This window comes from Phaenicophaeus curvirostris, chromosome 17 (assembly GCF_032191515.1).
Source record: "Phaenicophaeus curvirostris isolate KB17595 chromosome 17, BPBGC_Pcur_1.0, whole genome shotgun sequence".
In the NCBI taxonomy this organism is placed as follows: domain Eukaryota; kingdom Metazoa; phylum Chordata; class Aves; order Cuculiformes; family Cuculidae; genus Phaenicophaeus; species Phaenicophaeus curvirostris.
In genome coordinates, this window is record NC_091408.1 from 11320194 (window position 1) to 11342904 (window position 22711).

Consider the following 22711-nt stretch of genomic DNA (forward strand, 5'->3'; position numbering starts at 1 on the left):
TCCTTGATCTGCAGGATTTTTCTCTATCAGTTATAATGACTGCTTCATGTCTCAATCATTCTCCAGTTCATTATTTACAAAATCTGTGCCTGAACTCTTACAAATACTCATTCTGGCTGCATAATCTAAAACTTGAGTGCTTTATTTACCCAAATGTGTAGAATGTTTCAGCAGACTACTTTAATTTACCTGTCCAATTCTGATGCAGAGCAAAACTGAAGAAAGAAACCCGGGTGGCAAGTACATGTACTTCTTGTCGCAGCTGTGCACAGATGGCCTTAGGAGAGACTAGGCACTTCAGGCTTCTTAATGAAAAATAAAGGAACGTGCTGGTTACTGTGCAAGTGATTCATCCGTTCAGCTACTCTTGTCTTTTAAATGCACTTCTTATGCTTTTTAATGTTATGTGGTACTTAAAAATAAGCAACTATTGCTATTCATCCTCGTAGTCATGGCAGAACGAAAAGCAAATCTGAACTTCTTCCCTCCTCTGTCAGCAAGTTCATTTTGTCTTGGCATTCATTAGACCTTGAAGGAAAGAGCTGAGTTACCTGGTCATACAAATCAGATGGCATCTCCATATGTGACAGACCAGGAGGTTTATAAGCTGTGCATCTACTTTTAAGAATCAAGCCTAAAAGTGAATTGACAGTCACTTCAGATGGGCAGCACAGAGCTACTCAAGCAGATGATAAAGCAGTTACAATGCAGAAGGCTCCTTTGAATTTCCCAGTGTACAATTTGTGTGCAGTCAACTGAATCTGAATGTGAGCTTGAAGATGCAAAGTGGTAGTGTCTGGCCAGGCTGCCATTCTCTGAGACACACCCTAGAATTAAAGCAGAAATTTCTTTAGCTTTTGCAGAGGTGCTTGGAAAATACCTCCTCAGGAATTAAATGACCATTTGTACTTCTTCAGGTATTGTGATAATGTTTTGTCTGTAGAACTCAGCCTGATACGGGATGCTTTTCCACTTCTGACTAAGGGATTTTGCATACTTTACAAATCAAGCCATTGGGACTGTTGGAATTTTATATACTGTGTTATTAATAGGACTTTGTAGTGTGTCCTGCTCTAGAAAGAGCAAAGCAGCTCTGAAGATCCCCTGTGGAAGCCAGCAAAGGCCCTCCTGCTGCCAGAGTTATGGCAGCGCTGCTTCTTGCTAATCAGAAAACTTGAAGATTGTAAAAAATAATTACTACTTTCTGCTGTCTGTAAGGATGGATTTGCTTCCTTTGGTGTAGTATCTCACTCTACTACTGCTCTCTCAGGCAGCTGCAAAAGATCCATCCTTTGTTACCCCCACTCAGGGGTGGAAACTATTTGAATAGGACTATAATTTCTGCTGAAGTCTATACATCTTTGTCCAAAGTCACAAATGTGTGTTAGAAGACATGAGACAGGAGCCTGTGTGTTGGTTTGAACTGTTTTCAGTAATCCTATACCTGCTTTAGGATAAGCATCGTTATCCTGAACTTTTGTTTTTAGTTTTGTCTGCATAATTCCATTTGAAACAATATACCAAAATCCAGATACAATCCTGGAATATAACTTCAAATAGTTAGAGGAGAAATATTTCAACATTCAGAAATATGGGATTTAATTTACTGGAGGAATTTGTTAAGAAAGCCTAATTGTTTGTTATGTAGCATTGTCATCTTCATCTATTTTGTTGCATAAATATTTAACAAGGGTCTTTTTGTGAGGAAAATGCAAGAGAAAAATGTTATCATACATTTGAAGAGATAATCATGTGTTTGCCACAGAGTTGTTGATGGTCTATATGTTCCGTTTCTGGAGAAGTTTACAACATACTTTAATGCTGTGAATTCAACATTACTTCCACTGCTGTCTAGCATCAGTCTTGCTTCCATGAGAGCAAGACCAAATTTGAACAGAAGGGCAGCTGTTATTGCATGTTGATGATTGTTATTTGTTACTAGGTATGTTCTTCCTTTAATACAAATGCCTGTTACATGTGAAATGCTGTGAAAAGCAAGCAAAACACATGCAAGTTGTAGAAGAAACTATGTGAAATAAGTTTTCCAAATGAAATATGACATGCCATGATAACTTCTTAAGCACTGAAGCAGAAGAAAACAAGATACAGAGAGGAATAATTTGTTTACTGACGCTTTGCATTGAAGTGACACACACAGTAGCTCTGGGCCAGAAGAATATTGTGCAAAGTTCAGGTCAGGTACAGAATGAAAAGTCTCTTCCCTTCAAAGCCCTTGCAGTCCATTTATCTGTGTCAGGAAGCTGGCAATGGAATGATCCTCGGTTACATGTGGAAAGAGGACTAGAAGTTTTCCAGATGTTTGATTCCCTCTCCCCCCACAGCACCAAGGTGTTAATGTGCTTTATACCGTTAGTTGCCATTTGTTACAGACTCAAAGTCTTCCTATCCTAATTATAAGCTTAATTAAAAGGAAAGATCAATATTTAGGATAATAAAAGCACTCAGATAATTAGAATAATACAACTCCAAAGATAATGAAAATAATTAAACTACTTTTCTGGGTGACATAAGGATATGAAATAATCTTTGATAGGTCCGGCATTTTGATTGTAGTGAAACTGCCTCTGACCTCAGAATCAGGAACTGAGTTAGAACAACAACAAAAAAATGTAATACTGAAAATGGGAGGAACTGAACATTTTTCTTCTTATTCTTCTGGACTGTGAATGTCTGTTCACCTGAAAAAATACTTAATTCTTTGTCTGCAGGATCACATGGTGATCATCTGCTTGCCATTTTTTTTATCGCAGGCGGAAGGTGAGATTTTATTTGAGGACATGTAATTTCTAGTGACAGATCCACCTGCTACCACAAGTTAAATTTCAAAATGCAACAGAGATCTTTTGTGTTCCTCTCAGTAGGAGTCAGATACTGAACTAGTTTAATTTCTGAAGAGATCTGCAATAAAATAAAATAAAATAAAATAAAATAAAATAGAAGGGTTTGGTATGTCTCCTGCCTCCCATTTCTTCTGTTTGTCCTAGGCAGTGATGATAAACTCCAGGCTGTGTCCTGCCTGGGCTTCTTCAGCCTCTTTGCCATGGAATTGTAGCACCATTCTGGTCCAAATTGATAGGATCCAGTAGTGATGTAGAGCATCTTATTGTGGTTTACATCATAAGGGCTTGGTGGCCCAGTTGTGCTTGTCTTCCCATCCTTTCAGGCTTTTAGTTCTTCCAGTTCTCTGAATGTTGCCACTGGGTTCTGATCATCATCTCACAATGTTATGCAGCTCCACATCCAGCCCAGCGCTTTTTAGTTTTTTAGTAAGCTCTTGTTTTGTTGGTTTGAGGTTTTTTTTGTTTGTTTTTTCAGAATGCAACCACTTTTGTGAAAATAACATCAGTGTGGTGGACATGCTGAGATGTGCATTACTGTGTTATGGTTCAAATGCTGAAGGGGGAAAGCTAAATTTGAGTATTTTATTAGGCAGTTCTGACTGGCTGCTACTGTCCCAAAGATTGGGACCTGCAAAAATAAGATGACAACTCAGATGGAGTCATGGCACTGTCTGTTATCTTCATTTTGAAGTCAAGAAAGAGGAATACTGTACAGAAGTGAAAGTAAGTCAGGAAAAGCTTAGTACAGTCCTTGTGTAAAGGTGCTGTGTGAGCAAGTAAAGCAGAAGATAATAACACAGCTCTAAGAAAAGTAAAATTGAAGTCCAAATCCTACCAGGGATTAAATGTTAACCATCAGGGTAGTGAAAGCAAAATATATGTTTATATGACTTTGTGAGAGAGCTTTTGGTTTATGGGAGAAGGAAAGTTTCTGAGTGGCTTTTGGTGCTGCAGATTACTCCTCCCCCAACTCTCTCTCCTGGTTAAAAGAAATCTTCCCTTACCCTCAGAAAAGAAATGCTTCTTTTCGAGGAGAATTACTCGAGGATTTGTGGCTGTAGAACAATGGATCAATACTTGTTTTCGAAAAGCTTCAGTTAAAGTGGGACAAGTGGAGATTAGCTAGATGATCTGCCAGTTGTCCATCACTATAGATTTCTGGTTGTTAGGTGGAGAGGTTTATCTTGCCCTCCTCCATTCAGAGCTGAGCAGTGATATAAGACCAACTGCGTGGCTTACAGGAATTAAAAATAAAAGCTGTTGATACCACAGAAACAGTTGGAAAGAAGGACTTCTTGGAGGAAGCGAAGTGGGCACCTTTGGACTTGTTTGTGCTCTGGACAAACTCCCTCTGCTTAAATCTCCCTTTGCATCAGAGGAAGTCTGAGCAGAGGTTATGGGATTGGGGTGAGGTTAATCAGCCTCCAGTTTTCTAATTGCTGTATAGACATGACCCAAAAATAACAAAGAAGGCTCCAGTCTTGTAAGGGAACTTGTTGTTGTTGTGGGAACCTTGTGCCCTGAAGAGAGCTGGGTTTTATCTTGGTGAGTTGTGCCAAGATGCCAGCTGCCAGCTCTAGGGATTTGACCAATTGACACTTGCCAAAAATTACTCAAAGACTCATGAAAATCAGGATTGCTTCAGGTGAATAGAGGTTTAACCTCGTGACTCACACTGGGGGAGACAGGGTAGTATATGATTTCCTCCCAGACTAAGAAATGTTCAGATTGGAGTGAACCACACAGTATCTGTAATCTGAGTTTTTAAATTTCATACAGTCAGACCATTTTTATACCAGCTGGATTTGTTCCAGTGTTTGTTTGCATTTCAGTAGTATAGCAGGCCTTTCTGTGCATTTTTCAGTGACATAGACGTATTAACCACAAGTGCCTAATTATCTTTATTGATTAACTTTATGTTATCAAGAAGAAGTCTTTATAAGTAGAGAAGTCCATATCCTGTACACCGCAGGAAGAAAATGATTAATTTACTTCCCAGATCGTACTGCTCTGTATGCTACCAAGAGTAAGTGATGGATAAGAAACAGCCTGCGCTGTCTTGGGTCAGAACAGGTCAGAGTCATTATTTACCTTTTGAATGTAGAGTGAAATTTTCTTCTTTTTACAGATCATGACCCCAATTCACTTGTTTACAGGGAAAGGCAGAACTGGATGCACAGCTGTGTTCTGCCTTAAATATGTATGTACATAGAGCTGTTACAGCAAGTCTCAAGTGTATGTGGAGGGAAGCAAGACCTGTGATTTCTGAGATGGATTAGAAAACCTTTCCCTTAAAACTCCATAAAGTTTTGCCATTAATTTCTTTCAAATCATAGTTTTCAAACTGTTGTGTGCTGCGATGCCAAGAAAAATTGACCACAGCCAAAATGTATGTTTGTTTAAATTACATTTCTTTGGTCAGCCAGTAATGTTTTGCTTTCTTACTTGTGATACACTGTTATATTCATCTTCTGTTATGTTTGGAGCTCTTGCTTTAGTTTGTATTTGCAAGTCTTTTGTGCAGTAAAGGAGCGATGTATGATGAAGAAGCCTAAATGTAGTTTAACAACACAGTCTGACCTTTATCGAAGTTTGCATATGATGTATATATATGTCTATATATATATATGTCTATATATAGAGAGAGACATATATATGTCTATATATATATACATGGGCGCATACACTCTCTGGAGATGCCTGGGTCTTACAGAAATCAGGCAGGGAAGTTCACCATACACTGAAATTATTAGTGCATTGTTATATTTATAGCAATAAGTGATACAAGCAACAGCCAAAAAAAATCCCGAAACACAAAGATGGTTAACCCAAGAATGCTCTTTGTCAGTGCCATGTGAGTCAAGAGAGCTATAGGCTTTATGGCATTCCTTGGTGTATTTTTCATCCTCCTTTTTGTTTTATCATTTTCCTATTGGGTATATCTAAGGTGTAGTTTCATTCTCTGCACAACGAAGATTCCCCTCAAGGTGTTCCCTTTTCTTGCGTTTTGTTCCGCCTCTTGTGTTCTTATTTCTTTTGCCCTAGATACAGCCTTGTTCATGTTTATGTCTTGAATGGAGTTACCTTCTTATTTTGTTATTCTAACTGCCTTACACATTAAGGAGGGCTTCGTCTCCTCCAGTTCATCAAACCAAGCCCCTCCACTGTAATAATCGTATCTTTCTACTGTCAACTCTCCTGTTTCTGAATCACGGGTCTATTCCACTTTAGCAGTAAGGGAGCTGAGGTACTGCAACCACTGTTACTATAAATACTTGCTCTGCCCATCTCTATCTGTAATCACTCATGCACTCCAAAGGGTGTCCACTGCCCCTTGCTGCCTAGCAAAACAGGTTCCCATTGCTCTCTGGGGCTCTGGGTGTTCCCATAGCATCCCAAATAATCCTGAGGATTACTGAATACATTCGTGTCCATCTTTCTGGAGAGGGTGGATGAAATCATCTTCTGATGAGTCAGATACTTCTTGCTATTGGTAGGACAAATATAGTGGAGTTAATTTTGCCTTTGACTTGTTTCACTTTTATTATATCACATGCAACACACTGACATTTTTACCCTCATCGTACTTTTAAAACATCCAATGATTCTGTGTAACACATCTTTCTGGAAATCGCTTGTTTTTCACTGATCCAAACACTGTGATTGAATGTTCCAGGTTATGTCTTAGCGTGCTGTTGCAGCTTGGATGGTGCCTTTCCCAGCTATTATAATTCATCAGAAATACAGAACAACACTGGTTGGCTTTGCAATATGCCATTTACTCCTGGGGGTGAAATCTCTAAGTAATGCTCCCACAGGTGTTTATAGCATAGCCCAAAGGGCACGAGCGTACGCCGTGAGTGACGCGTGCTGTGCTGTTTATCCTGGCTGTGCTTTGTACATAATCCCCACTACAAATGGGCTCTCTCAGCTATTGCTTGCAGCCTGAGCGAGCTGAGCAGGCAAAACCTACATTTTAGTCTATTAAATTGTGATGTAACGAGCTGATGTTTTTTGAGGACTCTGCTCAATGGTGGTTTTCTATATTTTAGGAGCTGATGCCTTTAGACGTGATCAGGGAGTTGCATGTCCTCATAGCACATATGATGTCAGCTTAGCAACTTTTATCTGTTATGCAGAGTACCTTTTTTGTCTTTAAATGACATGAACTCAGTGCTAAAAAATACATATCCTCCTCTTTGATATGCTCCTGATTTTTATGATTTCTGGCATGGAGTCTGATTCATGCATTTCTTATTTCATTTTTGCATTACATTTATTTCAATAGAATTACACAAGTATGAGATTATGAGATTGAATCATAAAGTGATAAACAGACACTTATATTTATCATAGATCCTGCATAGAATCATTTTTTGTGAGTCAGATCTTGTTTGCTGTACTAACATGAATAGTAGCACCCGTGTGAGCAAAGAATAGTAGGAATTTTCCTTCTATGGAGACAAATGCTAACCTGACCAGCATTGCTAATAGTATAGTCTGTTGAGTTCAAGTCTTTTGATTATGAAAGGCAGCTGGGGTTTGGGGTTTGTTCTCCAGACATTAAAAGGGAGGGTTTTTTAGGTTTCATCTCCTGTTTTCCAAATTTAACCCACAGCATTTATTCTAGATGATTATATTGCACAGTAAAAAGTAAACTTTTTCTAGATTAAAAGCCATTTTATAGAGTTTACACTTTGCTAGTTTTATAGACTAGCATAAAACATAAAGGTATCTTGGGATTTTTTGTTCCTCCACAAGAAACTGAAGATGTTTTTCTAGCTGCTTGAAAATAAAATGCCAGGATGTGCTTTAGAAGAAGATAACCATTTTGATCATGTTAATGCTACTCTGTGGGGCAAATTCTGTCTCATGAGGACAACCTTAAATTTTTGTACTATTGGAATAATTATGTTCAATTACGATTTGTAATCCAGGGCTTAATTTAATCCACAGATAAAACATGTGCTTTGTCTTCATCTTCACAACCCAGCTGTTAAATGAAACAGAAGGGAAATATTTATCACTGAGAAAATTTGTTTTTGAAAAGTTCATGTTATAGTTCTGCTTTTGTGAAGTTCCATAAATCAAGGATTTTTAAGTTTCATTAGTGGGCCTTTTCATGAGTTTGACTGGTTAGTCTATACACACAGTAAGCTTTACTGTCTCACTCTCCAATGACGTTATTCCAAAAGCTGGTGCTCTCAAAGGTTTTTGGGATGGGGAGGTGCCTTGTGGAGGCTTTCCACTTTATCCTCTGTCTCTCAAGCTCAAACTGATCTATGTTTCCATTGCATCTGAAGCAGCTGGTCTGGTTTCGTGCAGCAAGTGGCTTTAGGAGATGCGCAGTGGGGAAACGCCACACTGAAAACTACTAACATGGAGAGATATAGTTTGAAAAGAATTTAACCTTTTGAGGAAATGGGGCACCTAGAGTGGTGATTGCTGTGTGAATGTGTTTCAGGGTAGCCCATGAGCAGCATTTACTAAGTGGAAATCTCTAAATTGTTTCTAAAGGAAATAAGTGTGGTTCTAGAGCTGTAAGGGTGGGTGTGTTTGGTAAAAGGCAGCACTGTGTATTGTCCTTATGTCCATGGTGAAGACTAGAACTTGAGCATGGGGCTAAGCTGTGACCTACAAACAGAGGCTGGAGTTCCTCCCATCGCCAGATATGACCTGCTGTCCTTTGGGAATTTTGCAGTTCAGTTTGATAAACTTCTGCAGGTTTTCTATTACACAGGACAAAGCATCACTATTGATTTTTACAGCTTGATGAATTTTATTTCTATTTTCTTGCAAAATCAGCAGAAAGAGAAAAATCACAAATCGTTGCACAGACCTATGGAGAACTTTCAAACTAAGAGTTCTGTACTTACCTCTGAAAATTTTAATACACGTATGTTGGACCATCCTATTGTGACTATTTTTTCTCTGGAAATATCATTGTTGAAAACCTGATTGCTAGTTTGCCATTTGCTATGTGAAAAATCAAGCTGTCATGAGTTATTGCCTGTGCTTTTCATCTGATGCGAGATACATGAACACATTGCAGTTGCTCTGGCTGAACGGACTGAAGTAGAAGTTATTGAATACAGCCAGTCTGTGTAGTATCTTCATCCAGCGATACTGCAGAGATCATCCTCAAGTCAGAGCAGTAAACTCTGCTCATAAAATCAAGTCAGTGCGAGCTTTGTTTCTCAGAAATCTCAAAACCATTTCAATTAGGAGAAGCTTAAGGCTGCTAGCAATCACAGGAAGCAGCCTGAGATTTTATTGCCTGGGAAAGCATGAGTAAGGTTGATTTTTAGCTAACACTTCACAGGGAAGGGAAAACCTTTCCACTACTTCATACTGTGCTGACGTATAAATATATCAGATTTTCTTCCAGAGTGAACAGCTAGGGCAAAAAGGATTTCCTCCATCTTCCTAGACTATAGACCCACTTTTGATGTGGATTTAAAGACAAACAAAAGAGAAAAACCTCCCCAAACTAGAAATTAATGGATCAAATATTTCTAAATGAAACTGGAACAGCGTCTGTGGTTTTATTATCTTTCGCCATACAGGGCTGTCTTTGAAAGGGGAAAAAGCTTAGTGAAAAGTAATTTCAGAGCCTCAACTGCTTTTTGATTACAATTTGGGATTACTGTTTTAATCACCGCTTATCAAGTAATACCACAAACCTCAAAGCATGACCATCTTTCTCAGGGGAAGCCAGATTTAAAAGCCAATTTTCAGCAATCCCTCCTCTTTCTCCCAAACTCATCTAACAAATATGGAGGGATAATAATCTGTGATATTACAAGGGACCTTTAGCAATGCCTGAAGCTCTCTCTGTTCTCGGTTTTCTTCTGCATTTTCCTTATTGTTGTAGAAGTATTATTTGTCAGTGGAAATACCAGTGTATGTCTAAGCGAGCTCTTGTTTCAAGGCAGCCTCCATTTAGGTGAAAGAACATGCTCCCTGTTCCCAAGCTAGAAAGGCTTTTACACATGCAAACTTGTCCAGATATAAGCATGTGCACGTGTTCAGGGGAGGGCTGAAATGTATACGTTGTATTTGTATGCAAATGACTGCTGCAAAATGGCTTCATGCACAAACAAAAGCTCTTGCAAAGGTGTATACAAGCTAGCAGACATAGCCATTATAGGCATGGGAGTTAAAAGGTGGATTTTTAACTCAAAGTTACTGATATTGCATTTTTTTTCTGTTGCGAGAGCTGGGTAGCAGCCCTGCATCTGAAGCAGGGTGAGAGAAGGAGCCTTTGGTTTCTGCATTGCATCAAGGAGCATGACTAGGTGTTTGCAAGGGAAAAGATGCCTGCTAAGTGTGGTGCTCAGGGAGGAATTAGAGCAGCCAAGATCAACCCCAGACCTTTTCCTTGGATTTGCTTTGATGACTTTATCTCGCAGTGGCATGAGGCTCTGCTGCGGGACAGCTGGTTCGTGTTAGTTCTTTCAGATAAATACTGCTGCTCTTTTAAAAAGTGAAGACAGACCCTCCCTCTTCCCTACAAAGAGGTTGCATCTAATGAAAGTAGTCGGACAGATTCTAACCACAATTAACTTTTGTCTGAATTATTCAAACCCTACTCAATAATGCCAGGGATGGAAGAGGCCTATTAGATCATTAAATTTCTTGCCCATAAAAAGCAGGATGTAACCTGATGGGAGATGATGTATCTTTTATCAAAAGGATACAGTGAGTGATCTTAGCCAAAAGCCTTAGAAGATGCTGTTACCTGCCAAGGAGACCCCAGAGCTAGTTCTATTCAAGAGCTAATTGTATGTGGTACATGTGCCTATAGACAGTGCTTGAAGTGCGGGCAGTAAAGCTAGTGTCCCCATGAAAAGGAAGATGCTTGTACACGAATGTTTATAAACAAATCATGACCTCTTTTTATTATTTTTTTATTATTATTTGTATGAAGAGAGTTTTGAATGTGGCACTAAGTAGTGTTAATGAAATGATAAATGGCTGAAAGGGAAGGATGTGAATTGGTGTATATTCAGCTCCCTGGAGGAAAAAAGAGCTCCTCCCTGCTGCTTGAAGTGTCCATATTTTACCTACAAGTTACTACCATGCAAAGAACTACATCAGATAAATTTACTCTGATGTAAATCTCAATGAAGTCCAAGTACATGAGACCGACCTAGATCAATGCTCTCTCTTAACTTTCCAGTTCAAACCCAGCTTTATCACGGTTGAAACTTACTAAGATGCTGCCCAGTGGAAACATGATATGCTAAGTTTATCACCAATGGGAGAGGTTCATCCTCTGAGCAGCTTTTCTTTCTCTTCAAATTTGTGTTTCTAACTTCTCTACTAGCTGTGTAGGAAGAGGAGGATAAATCTAGCAAACTGCTGCTGGAGCAGAACCTCCTCTTTCTACATTGTGAACATCTTTCTATCTCTCCAGGGTACACAAACCCCCTCTAAAACCCCAAATCAAAGCTAATTTTTAGGTAGTCTGGCAAGGGAGATACAACAACACAGAAGGCAGTGATATGGCAGATAACTTGTTGATTTGGTGTTGCACAGTGCAGAATCACGGGATGAGCTGAATGATTTAGCAAAATAGTTGTGTTTGAGCAACAAATTCTGAATGCCTACTGACCTTAGCTGTTGAAAATCTTGGTGATGCAGCCTCACGGTGTTAATGTTTCTCTTTGGGAATTCAGGATGCTGGTGTTTTGGCCTGGTGGAGTTGTTCAGAGGGAGTGGGTGGAATTCATAACCTCCTACATTGTGTAGACTCTAGAGGAGGAAACAGCTTTAAAGGACATTGTTTAAGTGGTACATGTGCATGCATGATATGTTCCACCTTCTTTCTACTGAAATGCACGTTGTCCATCTATTGCTTCTCTGTTCTTAGAGCAGGTGGGCTGCTGATCAAGTGATCATGCCTAGCTGGTCAAAATGGCAGTAACTGTAGTTCACTCCATGATCTGCTCATCATATAGATGGCCATAAAGAGGGTAGAAACAGGCATCTTCAAATGGGCTACGTTGTTGATCGGGTAAAAGAGTTTGGTTTGGAAATAGCAGAATGATTCTGGTTTCTTACACTCACGTAGGGCTAAAGCAGTTGCACCTGTGTAAATAATGGTTTAACTTGTATCAAAATTCTTCCTTAACTGGTTTCTTTGGTGATTGCCTTATTTTCAGACGTGGAGGAGAGGGAGATGTTTGTACTGATTTGATTAAGCCTGGCAGCTGTGTCTCTCACTGGAAGGGATGCTCACAGAATATTTCTCATCCTCCCTGTCTGAGAGATACCATAATATCATTACAGAGAGCTATCTCATTTTTCCTTAAGGACATGAAGTTGTGTGATGTAGGGTTCGGTTTTCAACAGCAAGTTGAAAGAGCAAAAAGCAGGACTAAAGGAATGCTTGTGAAGGGAACCAGGGGAGAATGCTCTCCCTGCACATGATCTCAAAAGCTGATTGTTCCATGAGTCAGAGTGAAAACAATTTTTAAAAATTGCCACAAAATGTACCTTCAAAAGTGAGTGAAGCCTTTTACCTGTGGGTGCTTAGTCACAATACAGTCAGATTAAAGCCAGATCAGGACTGCAGCCTGGAATTCCTTAGTTTCTCTGTGTGGTAGTATACTGTGATGTTGTAGGTATGGAGAGCTTAGCATATCTGTCCTGCTGTTGTTTCTGCTTGCAAAATTAGCATCATCTTTATCTGCTCGCTCTGCCAGCCTGAATTAATGTGCCAGTCTGCTTTAAAAAATAAAGGGAGAGAGAAAAAGGAAAAAACCAAACCTCTCCATCCTACTAACAAAATACATCAATGCCAGCAGCCCCTACACATGAATGAACCTCAATAAGCAAACCACTATGCATGGGTGGCAGAGGAAGAGAAAAACAAGAAATTGATAAAGAAATATATTTCACTTTCAGTCTTCTGAGATGCTGGCTTAAAAACAACAGGGAGAGAGAATAAGCCCAGCCATTTTTTAAAATCATGAAAAATTACACTGACAATGGCCTCCAAGCTCAAGTAGGCTTTTTTTTTTCGCCTACAGAGGGCCTAGGGCTGGGAACCAGTTTCAGTTATTCTTCTGGAGCTCTTGTCATGTTCCTCAAATATGGATTGATCTTATTTGATCTCAAAGGATGATACCTGAACACCTTACTTCTTCTAGCATTCTGCTAAGGCATTGGGTAGGTTGAGTTAAACCTCTTCATTTAAGATATCTGCAGGAAATGGTCACACACATGAGGTCGTCTAAAATGCCAGAGTGAAACTGCTTGGAAATTCAGATGCTCTACTGAAGATTATTGACTCTTAGGAGGACAAGCTGATTGGTGGCCTGTTTTCAGTTAGGAAAACTTGAATACAACTACTTTTTCTCTTTGCTGTCTATCCCAGAAGGATCTCAAGGGCTCCAGGCTCTACGCCCAAATACCTCTTAGTTAACAGACAGGTTAGGTGAGGCAGGATAGACAAGTTGACACTGGAGGGACAGCAGAGTCAATGTGCATACAAGTGAAGACCTTCAAGAGACAGTATTGATACTGACCTGGAGGCAGAAGGTTTAAGTTATGTTAATACCAATTCTGGTAGAAACGACCTTCGAAAGACAGGTTAATCTTGCTACTGGGTATTTTTGTGTTCAACATGAAAACAGCATTTTATGAAACGGAAGTAGTGGCTGCTTGACTTGAAAAGGGATTGTTAGCAAGTTTGGGATTTCATCAGAAGAGTGAAAATAATCTTCTGTCTCACGCTTTACATCAATTCTGGAAATCTAAATGTGTCATATGACATGGTCCTCTTCTGCATCTCTGTCCTCACAGGTACTGATGCACATATGCATTTCCCTGTAGTATCTGAGCGCTTCTCTAGTCTTTCACTCTATCCCCCAGAGGTCAGATATTCATGTTCTTTCCAGAATGCGGGTGATATAGTGCAACAGAAAAAGCAAGGTCCAAATACTTAAAACTGTTAACTTGTCTCAAGATCCTAGTCTGTTTGTTGGTTGATTTTGCAAGTGCCGAACTCCCAGTCGTGGGTGCCCATTTGCATCTTCAGAGGTTTGAATACTGCTTTGGACCTACTCCTAGGTGATTTGTCCAGATCATAGAATTAGTTTATTGGCTATGGAAGTCCCAAATGTAAGACTGGAAATGCCAGCCTTATTGTATTATAAATATCCAGGGGTAAGGTAATGTGATGTAGATGTTGCAAAGGAGGGAGGAAAGCTTTGTCAGGGGACTCGTTTGCATATTCCTCCCATTTTATGGTGATGAATGATGTCCATGATATCTAAGTCTTGAGGGCTGCCTTTCCCTGTACAGGCAGAGGCTTTCTAGTCTTCCCTCGGTCCTGGTCGTCCCTTGCAGTATTAAAGCATTAGAACAAGGGGGTTTTGCTGTGTCTGTCTAGTGTATTGCTCACTAGCACCATGTTAGATTTATTGTGCCGTGTAGGTTTTTCCCCATGTATCTGTAGAAAACATGGAATAAATGACATAGACGGAGTGAAAACATATTTCCCAAGCCCCCTCTGAAAATTTAATTAAACCCACAGGGTCTTGTTTGGGGGTAGAAAAACAGCAGGATGTGAAGTACTGAAGACCAGTAAATAAATTATTGGTGTTCCTTGCTATTTCACTGTGTTTGTAGTCAGGTGGAAAAAAAAAATCCAAATCTATTCTTTTTGCCTGACCATTTTATTATTAGCAGCTTCTCTGTGTTTCATCCATGACTTCCTGTTGAAGAAAACTGCACTGGGGAAAAGACAGTTTTTTAAGATTGGACTTAAGCTCATAAATATACAGGGAGCTTCTCCACTGAGCCTGAAATTCATTGTTCCTATTTTTCACCCAGTATATCTCATCACAGAGGCTGAAATTGAGACTTGTGGATGTGGCTTGGAACACAACACATCTATATTCAAGCTGCCTGGGTGCAGTGGTGATTACAGGGACTACAGGGACACTGTACAAATATGAGGACAGAACCTACAGATCTCTATAGTAAAGCATTGCATGCACAACCATTTAGCTGGAAAATGTAGGGCCATCCTTAATTGTTATCCCAGCATTGGGTTATTCATCTGTTCCAGTGAACTGTACTTTATCCCAGCACTCCACTGGAGTAAGAGATTGTGGATGTTTCCCTGGTGAAGGACTGAGGTGAAGTGACTTGGTCAAGATCATGCAGAAAATCTGTGTTGGAGTGGGGATCCAAATTGGCAATATCGGATGGGGCTGAATGAGAAGTATGGGCTCTTGCCAGATTCAGACACCAAGCAGAATACAGGCACAGCACGTGTGTGATGAATAAGAGAGTTGCTTGAACTCCTAACAGCCCCAGGAAAGGTGAAAAATTATATCCTGTGCCTGTCCTTCCTGTTTCTTCAGTGGTGGCAAAGTCTCAAATTAATAGTTCCTGAAGCTGACTCAGTGATATTTCCAGTCTTCATCTCTTCTGTGAAATACGTGATACACATTAGCCTTAAAAAACAATGAGAAAGGGGAAATACCGATAGAGTAGTGCTCTACACCAGCAATCATGGAACCAAGGTAGAGCTTGGATGAGTAATGAGAGGAAAACCCCAAGTCTCCATGAGAACGTGTGCTTCTATGATGCTGGTGAACTGATCTGGATAATGCTGGGTACTGTTTCTATAATGCCATTGGCTTCACTCATTCCTGGAGATATGAGGTTATTCGTTCCAGTTTATTAAAGAAAAATCATACCTAAAGGCTAGTTTCATCAAAATGTTTAGAAACAGAGAATAAGTCTAATAAGTTAGTCTCTTAAAAATAAAAAACCAACATAATCTCATTAAATGTGGGATTTTTTCTGTTTTGTTGTGAGTGTGTGGTGGGTTTTGGTTTTTATTTGTTTTGTTTAATGTAGACCCTCCTTAAATTCTGGAGCAATTTTGTTACTGGTACAGTAAGTGGCATGTACCCATGCTTTCTCTCATCCTATTGAGTAAGGTGTGCAGCCTGAGCATATGCAAGGAGAATATCCACAATCCAGTAGGGAGACAGAGGTTTCCACAGCAATTTTGCAGAAATCCATAACAAATGCATTGTTAGGTTGGTTTATTCCTTCCCTTTCCTGCTGTGCAAAGTATTTGATATTCAAATTAAAATGTTGCTTGTTTAGGACAATTCAGTTATAGAATAAGCCTGGTAATTGGTGCCCGTGGGACTGTTTACACTCTGCTTGGTGTAATCCACTTATAGAAAATTAATGAAAGGCGATTTCCTCCTCCGTGTAGCAGTTTTAATATGTACACTATGTTGCTTCCTCTTCCAGCTGAAGCCTCAGATGGTTATTTGGGGACAAAAGTTCCAGCAAACTGACATGCTGCTTGGAGAGTTCCTTAGGGTTATGGGTGGCTTTGGCAATGCTGAAGTTGTTTGTGGGTCCTGCACTGCTGTGACTCAGAAATATCCTCTGAACTGCAAGCCGTTCCTGCTCCCAGGGAGGACCAGGAGAAGTTTGCTACCAATATATATCCTTCCGTCATACCTCCCAGTGGTTGCTGAGCTGACCTGGGGGTCCAGCTGTGCCCTTCAAAGCACAGCACTAATCTGCACCTGAATGTTCAGATCAAATATTTCTTCCCTGCCCCAGCTCTGGGGAACCTGCTTAGGTTTGGGGAACTGCCTTTTCTCCGTAAGTGCATGGTCTGAGTCTGAGTCTCCATTGAGAAAACTGTAATTTATTTTTCAGCTTCCTCAACAAGCTGCACAAGCCCCTTTGATAGAGCTGAGGAGGAGGTAGAGGGGGAAAGAAAGGGGTTATTATGTGTTTCTACAGTCCATGATATACTCTGTATGCAGCATTTACTGTCATGGGATACCAGTACCACTTCCTGTGCACTCTAAAAAACATCCTTGTCCTGCAGGTTGATGAAAGGAGGTAACCTCTCAAATGCCCAGGTCAAGCCAGACCTAAGTCACTGCTTTCACTGTGTGCAGATTTGCTATTTCATGTTTTGTCTGATGAGGGGAGAAAAGGAAAAAGAAAAGCCATTATTTTTCCTTTCCTCAGGAATATTTTCTAGTATTTCACAGGGAGCTGACCGTAAGTGCAGGCTGTGTGTGAAAAACGAAGCATTTCAGTGAGTAGCTGTTCAATTTTACAAACAGCACTAATGCACAGTTTTGGGCTGAGGGAGCCCTGAGTCAATACAGCCAAAGCTCTAGTTCCAGAGCAAATAGCAGCAGCAGAATTGGGAATAGTGAGAATAGAAGTAGCATAGTTTTGTTATTCACAGTGGCTACAGAAAAATTCACTGAGGAAATATCAAATTCAGAGAGCTGGAGGTCAAAGAGAAGAACAAAATCAAGGTGATCTTAGAGAAATTACTAAGCTACATTGCCTGAAAGAAACTGAAATGAAACCATTGCATCTTACCTCAGTAATAAAGCATCAGGGTAACGCATAGAAAATATGCCCACTTCAACCTAGGGCTATTACCTAGATGCCATCTCTTCCCTGCCTTACCCCAAATTTCTTTCCCTCCTTCAGGCAGCGGACAGACTATATTTGCTTTATCACTTCTAAGAAACTCATTTCTCTTTCTGTGCTCAGCCAGGCTTGTGCTCAGAAATTACTTGTGTAAGGTTAGGTTGACCAAAAGAGGAAGGCAGGGAGTAGGGGGTTGTCCCATTTCATCATCTCCCATATTTATTTGCAACCATGAATAAATAGCAGTGGACAAGCTCTCCCTAGAGCTTTATGTGGAAAACATGGGAAAATGCATCCTTACACCTGCATCTTTTTCTGTATGGTCTACTAATGTGGAAACGCTTGTTCAGGAAATGTCTTCTTTGCCAGGTAGGGTCATCATCAGTGTGGGCCACAGCTGCTGCGCTTTTTTGCAGATTCAAAGATCAGGTTACAGGCAGCAAATGCTTTGCTCAGCTGTTGTTTTACCCAGCTCAGCAACATCTCACACCTGTTCTACAAACCATGCAATAAACCTCACCTGTGCAGTGCTGTGTCCTGACTATTAAGAGCTTGATGTATTGCACACAAGGTCCAACTCATAACGGCCTGTGTTCCACAGCTCATTGGGTATTGTTCTGAGGAACATCTGTCTTAGCTGCTGGCAGCATCATCTTTGAAAACAAGCTTCATTTTGCATCTCTGTCCTTTGGAAGATGGGGAAGATTTACAACCTGCAGATAATCATGATAGGTGAACTTGTGTCCTCAGGAATGGGATGGAGGCAATGAGCTTGAGAGATGAACAACTCTGAGGTCATTTGGGCATTCTCACTGGCATTATCAAATAGAGATGGATCAGGTTCACTCTGCCTCTCCATTCAGCTGTGCTCCTCTGCAAGAGCTGAACCTGTCTGTAACATAGCATCTTCCAAGCACTGGGCCATCTACAAGGTGCCTTCAGGCATGGGCCGAGAAAAGGAAGGTTTTAAAGGCTCTTATTCAGTTCCTCAACATTTGAAGGGAGTTGGGAGGAAAAAGTAGATATTTTGGGAGAAATTGCTTTTTCTCAGCAGTCACTTGAATGTCTTTGAGTGGGACTGTCTGTTATCTCTATGTGATTGGCACCTTTCGCTCTGGATTGAAGGAAATCATCTGTTTGTTTTAACATATCTCTTCTCCATTTGTCATTTTCAAAGTCCTTGTGGACTTTGCTTTAGGCTTGGTGAACTTTATTATAATTGCATTTGAAGAAAATGATGAAAGGGGCTTGCTTGATAAGTGTTGTGTTTCCACAGGACTCCTGGATTCAATGACCAAGACCTCCAGTTGTCTTTTAACAAGCCCATCTTGGTTATTTTATGTGGATAATAGGTGTAAATGGTAAATATCCATGGGGATGTTGTCCTTCTTGCCACGTAGCAACCCAGTTGTGGAAGGAGGAGTGTAGTCTGTGGTCCACTGAATGACCTGGGCACTGTTTTGTAAATGGGGAATTGTTTGAACAGGATATGAAGCTCAAATCTCTCCTTGGTGAAGTTGGTGAAAGCCTATCACTGAATGTGGTGGGAGATGCACAGTAGTTTGCTGTATATTTGGTCTAATGATATGAATGCAAGGGCTGGAGCACAGATTGGTTTTGTTAAAATGGACACGGTTACTTCTGATTTTGAGAACAACTCAGATGAGTGGTTGTGGTGAAATAGTATTTTGCGCAAGTACCTCTGCTAAAATTAAGTGGAAGCGGTACATAAGGAAGGTGAGGCTATTTGGCTCTATGCCATAGTTCTTCTAAGCAAGTAAAATGACAGGAAGCAAAAAACCTCATAGTTGGTAGCACATCTCTGTTCTGTAATTATTATCTGCGAGTTACTGGGAACAAAACAGAGCCAAAAAACCAAGAGTACCTGAAAATCACTTCACTGCCTGTAAAACTTATGACAGATACTTTTCATTTAATTCATTCAGGAAATCAATATGTCTTACAGAATCATTTGACTGTGGTTGGCAGTGAAATGATAAATATACATGAAAACAGAATTAGATTAATAATATTTGACAGGTAATATAATGCAGCTGTTGCTGAATGATATTAACAAGAGGAGGCATGTTAAGTCCTAGTGTCAGAGTAAGGGTAGGTGGTTATAATGTCGGAATAAATTTCAAGCTGTGACTGAAGACTCTTGATGGCAGGTGGAGATCAACAATATAAAGTTCCATGAAAAAGTCCTTTGCTTTGCTAATTCTTGATTCTCTTGCTGGTCAGTGGTCTGCTCATCGATCTTGGCTGACTGAAATAGAATTTCCCCATTTTATCTGCCTGAGCCTATAGACTTCATTTGCAATATACTGAGTTGTGAAAAAGTAGAAACTTCACCCTTCTGAGATCAGCATCCCAAAGAAGCCTATCATCATTCGGGCAGGGCATCATCTCTCTTCTATCTTCTTTCCCAAGTGAGACTGAGAGTTTAGATTTCTTTCTTCGGGGTTTACAAGATGATTGTAAATGCCTATGAAAGACGAAATACCCTTCGTGAAGGACATCAGATGGAATTTATTGCTGCTCTCTTCCAGTTTTTCTGTTCCCTCCTTCTACCATTTTCTTTTTTGTGCTACCACCATGGCCCCACTTTTCTCTCAGCGCCTGCTTGTGTGGGGAATCCTTTTCCCCACAAGTCATGTAAAGCGACCAGAACCCACTAGAACTGCCTATAGATTCCACCTGAGAAAAGGTATTACATGTGCCATTTCTTTTAAAAGACAGAGAGGCTGAGTCAATCTCATGTTCTCGCTACTCATAGGACATTGAGCTCAGAAAATACTTGTATATGGCTTCCACAGAGCCATGATCTCTTTCTAGGATTGGCTGTTTGCCCCCATATCCTATTGTGATATTTCAAGTACTAGCAACAATTTGATCCTTGAAGATGAGGAATATGCCAACATCAATTCAGCAAAGCATTTAAGCAAACATTACCTTAGAGTATGGGAATAGTCCCCATGGGAGGGATTTACTTCTAACCACATGCTTTCTTGCTTTGGCTGAAGTGCTAAGTTTTTGTTGGCTGAACCCATCTGGCAGAATTCACTCTTTGCTCTTATTCATACCAGAAACTTCCCCCTTGTCACACCTGGATGGTGTTTGTATGCAAGTTTAGCAAATGCTGTGGTGAATAGAATTTTACTTATATACCTGCAACAAAAATTCCTTATATACCAGTGAACTAGAAGATGTAATTTCAAAGGGAAACTAAGGAGAAAGATCAATTTAATAGAATTATAGATGTGTGGAGACAGTAAGCATCACACCTGGGGGAAAAAAATAAAATATATCAATCACTAAATGGAAAATAGGGATTAAGATCATATGGACCATATTCTTCTTTTCACCAGTGTAAATCTGGATGCACTGGTGAGGATTAATTTGATGACTGTGACTACAGTTCATATTAAGACCTGTCCAGGTAGATGTTAAATAGAAATAAGTCTATTTTACAGCTGATAGCGGTTGATGAAGCTCCGAAGTCTACTTTTTCTGCCAGTGTAGAAATGATGACTTTTAATCTAAATTTTCATCTGAGCTTTGCACAGGACTGCAGTGCAAAAGCTATTCTGAAATGGAAGAGGAAGCCCAAAAAAATCTTACTTCCTCCAAACGCTGTGAATTAAACACTGTGAGTGAGCACTGAAAGACTAAGACCCAAGGAAGTAGATGGGATTTTTGCTACCTAGTTAGCTGTTTTTCTGTGCCTCACCAACGTTTAGAGACATTCCCTGTAGCAGAGAAAGCTGCATCTCAAGTTGAGCAGTGTTCAGTGTAGGTTTCTGCTTCCTTCTCAGTAGAGTGAGACCATGTGGGATTTTTTTATATGAGGAGCTTCTTAAGTAAAAAAGCTCTTTCCAGATTCTTTCCAAGCACTCATACTCCAGCTCGCAGACTCTCTAGGTGAGTGTGTGGTAGTGAACACATTATAAAGGTGAATAAGATTCCAGCTATCTTGCAGCCCTTTAGGACACGGGGTTTGGAAGCAGATAATCTTTAAGGTCCCTTCCTACCCAGACTATTCTCTGATTCCATGACATAACGTGTTGGACAAGCATATCACATGATCATCATCTTTACTTGAGCATGGAAACTCATCCTTAAAATGAAAAGATATTATTTCAATAGCATGTTTGTATTTTTCCTTAGGCAGAATCCCTCCAGAAAAATTCAAGCCTCACCAGTTGTCAGAGGGACTGAACAACCTGGTGACCAGCTGCCATGCATTTCAATAAATATTGGCAGTTACTCTGGTAGCTCTTAACTTAATCATGAAATCACTTATTTTCCTCAGCAAAAGCTTTTTTGACTGAAGTCTCCATGTCTCAGCCAGCACCTGCTTCTCCCTGCAAGATGAGAATGCTGTTAAGTTAGAAAATGCACAATGTGTACAGAGCGAAGGGGAGAATGCACTGACACAAAATGACCCCAAAACCTGATGTGAGTTCATGTGATTTACCAGAGCTTTATCACCTCTGTAGTGGGAGCTCTAGAGGAACTGGTGGGCATTCTTTTGTAGAAAGTCCTGACTATACCCAGCAGAAATCCAGTATCTCAGTGAAGAACCTTCTGTCTAAAACTGCCATTTCATGAGTGGTTTTGTTAGTTGCGATTGTCTTCTAAATGCCAAGATTTGCCGTAAGCGATGAAGTAACTGGACCTTCAGGATCTGCTTCAATACTTTTTTATAAGAACAAGAAATGCTTAACATAGGGAGAGGCCGGAATTAATTGAATTGTTCAGCTGTAGCTTATCTATTCTTCTGTCATGAAACCATCAAAACTGCCATTTTATTACTCACCCAGGACCTGGAAGAATGTTTTAGTGAGACAGCGTAGATAAAGTGGCAAGGAAAATAATAGGTAGCACTGGAATTATACAACTCTTATTATAGCTTGCTTCAAAGATTATTTTCATTTAATTGATCATTTTGTACAAAATTACATACTTGTGTGCTGCTGGCAGAGGCCCAGGTGGGTGCTACCAGCATTTGTAATGTCCATTGTATCAGACTCAGATATCTTTAGAATGATTTACCTGAGGGAAAAAATGTTTTTAATTGGAACATTACTTGTTATCTTTACTGGATTATTTGAGCTAGTAGTTGGGGTAGTGGCTTGATAATGTCCCCATAAGAAATATTCTGCCGAGTATACAACCCATAGATCTTGAGACAGAGACATTTTGACTGGCTGTACAGCTTCACATATCAATATTTACAGTGATTAGAAATAAAACCACATCAGGAGACTAACCTCCATACCCAGGTTTAATTTCCATCTGTTAAAAATTGGTTTGGGTTTGTTTTTTTCCCCCTTCTTAATATATTAGTTGCTGATTTCACCCTCTTTTTTTCGTATTCATCTCTGTTCTTTTGA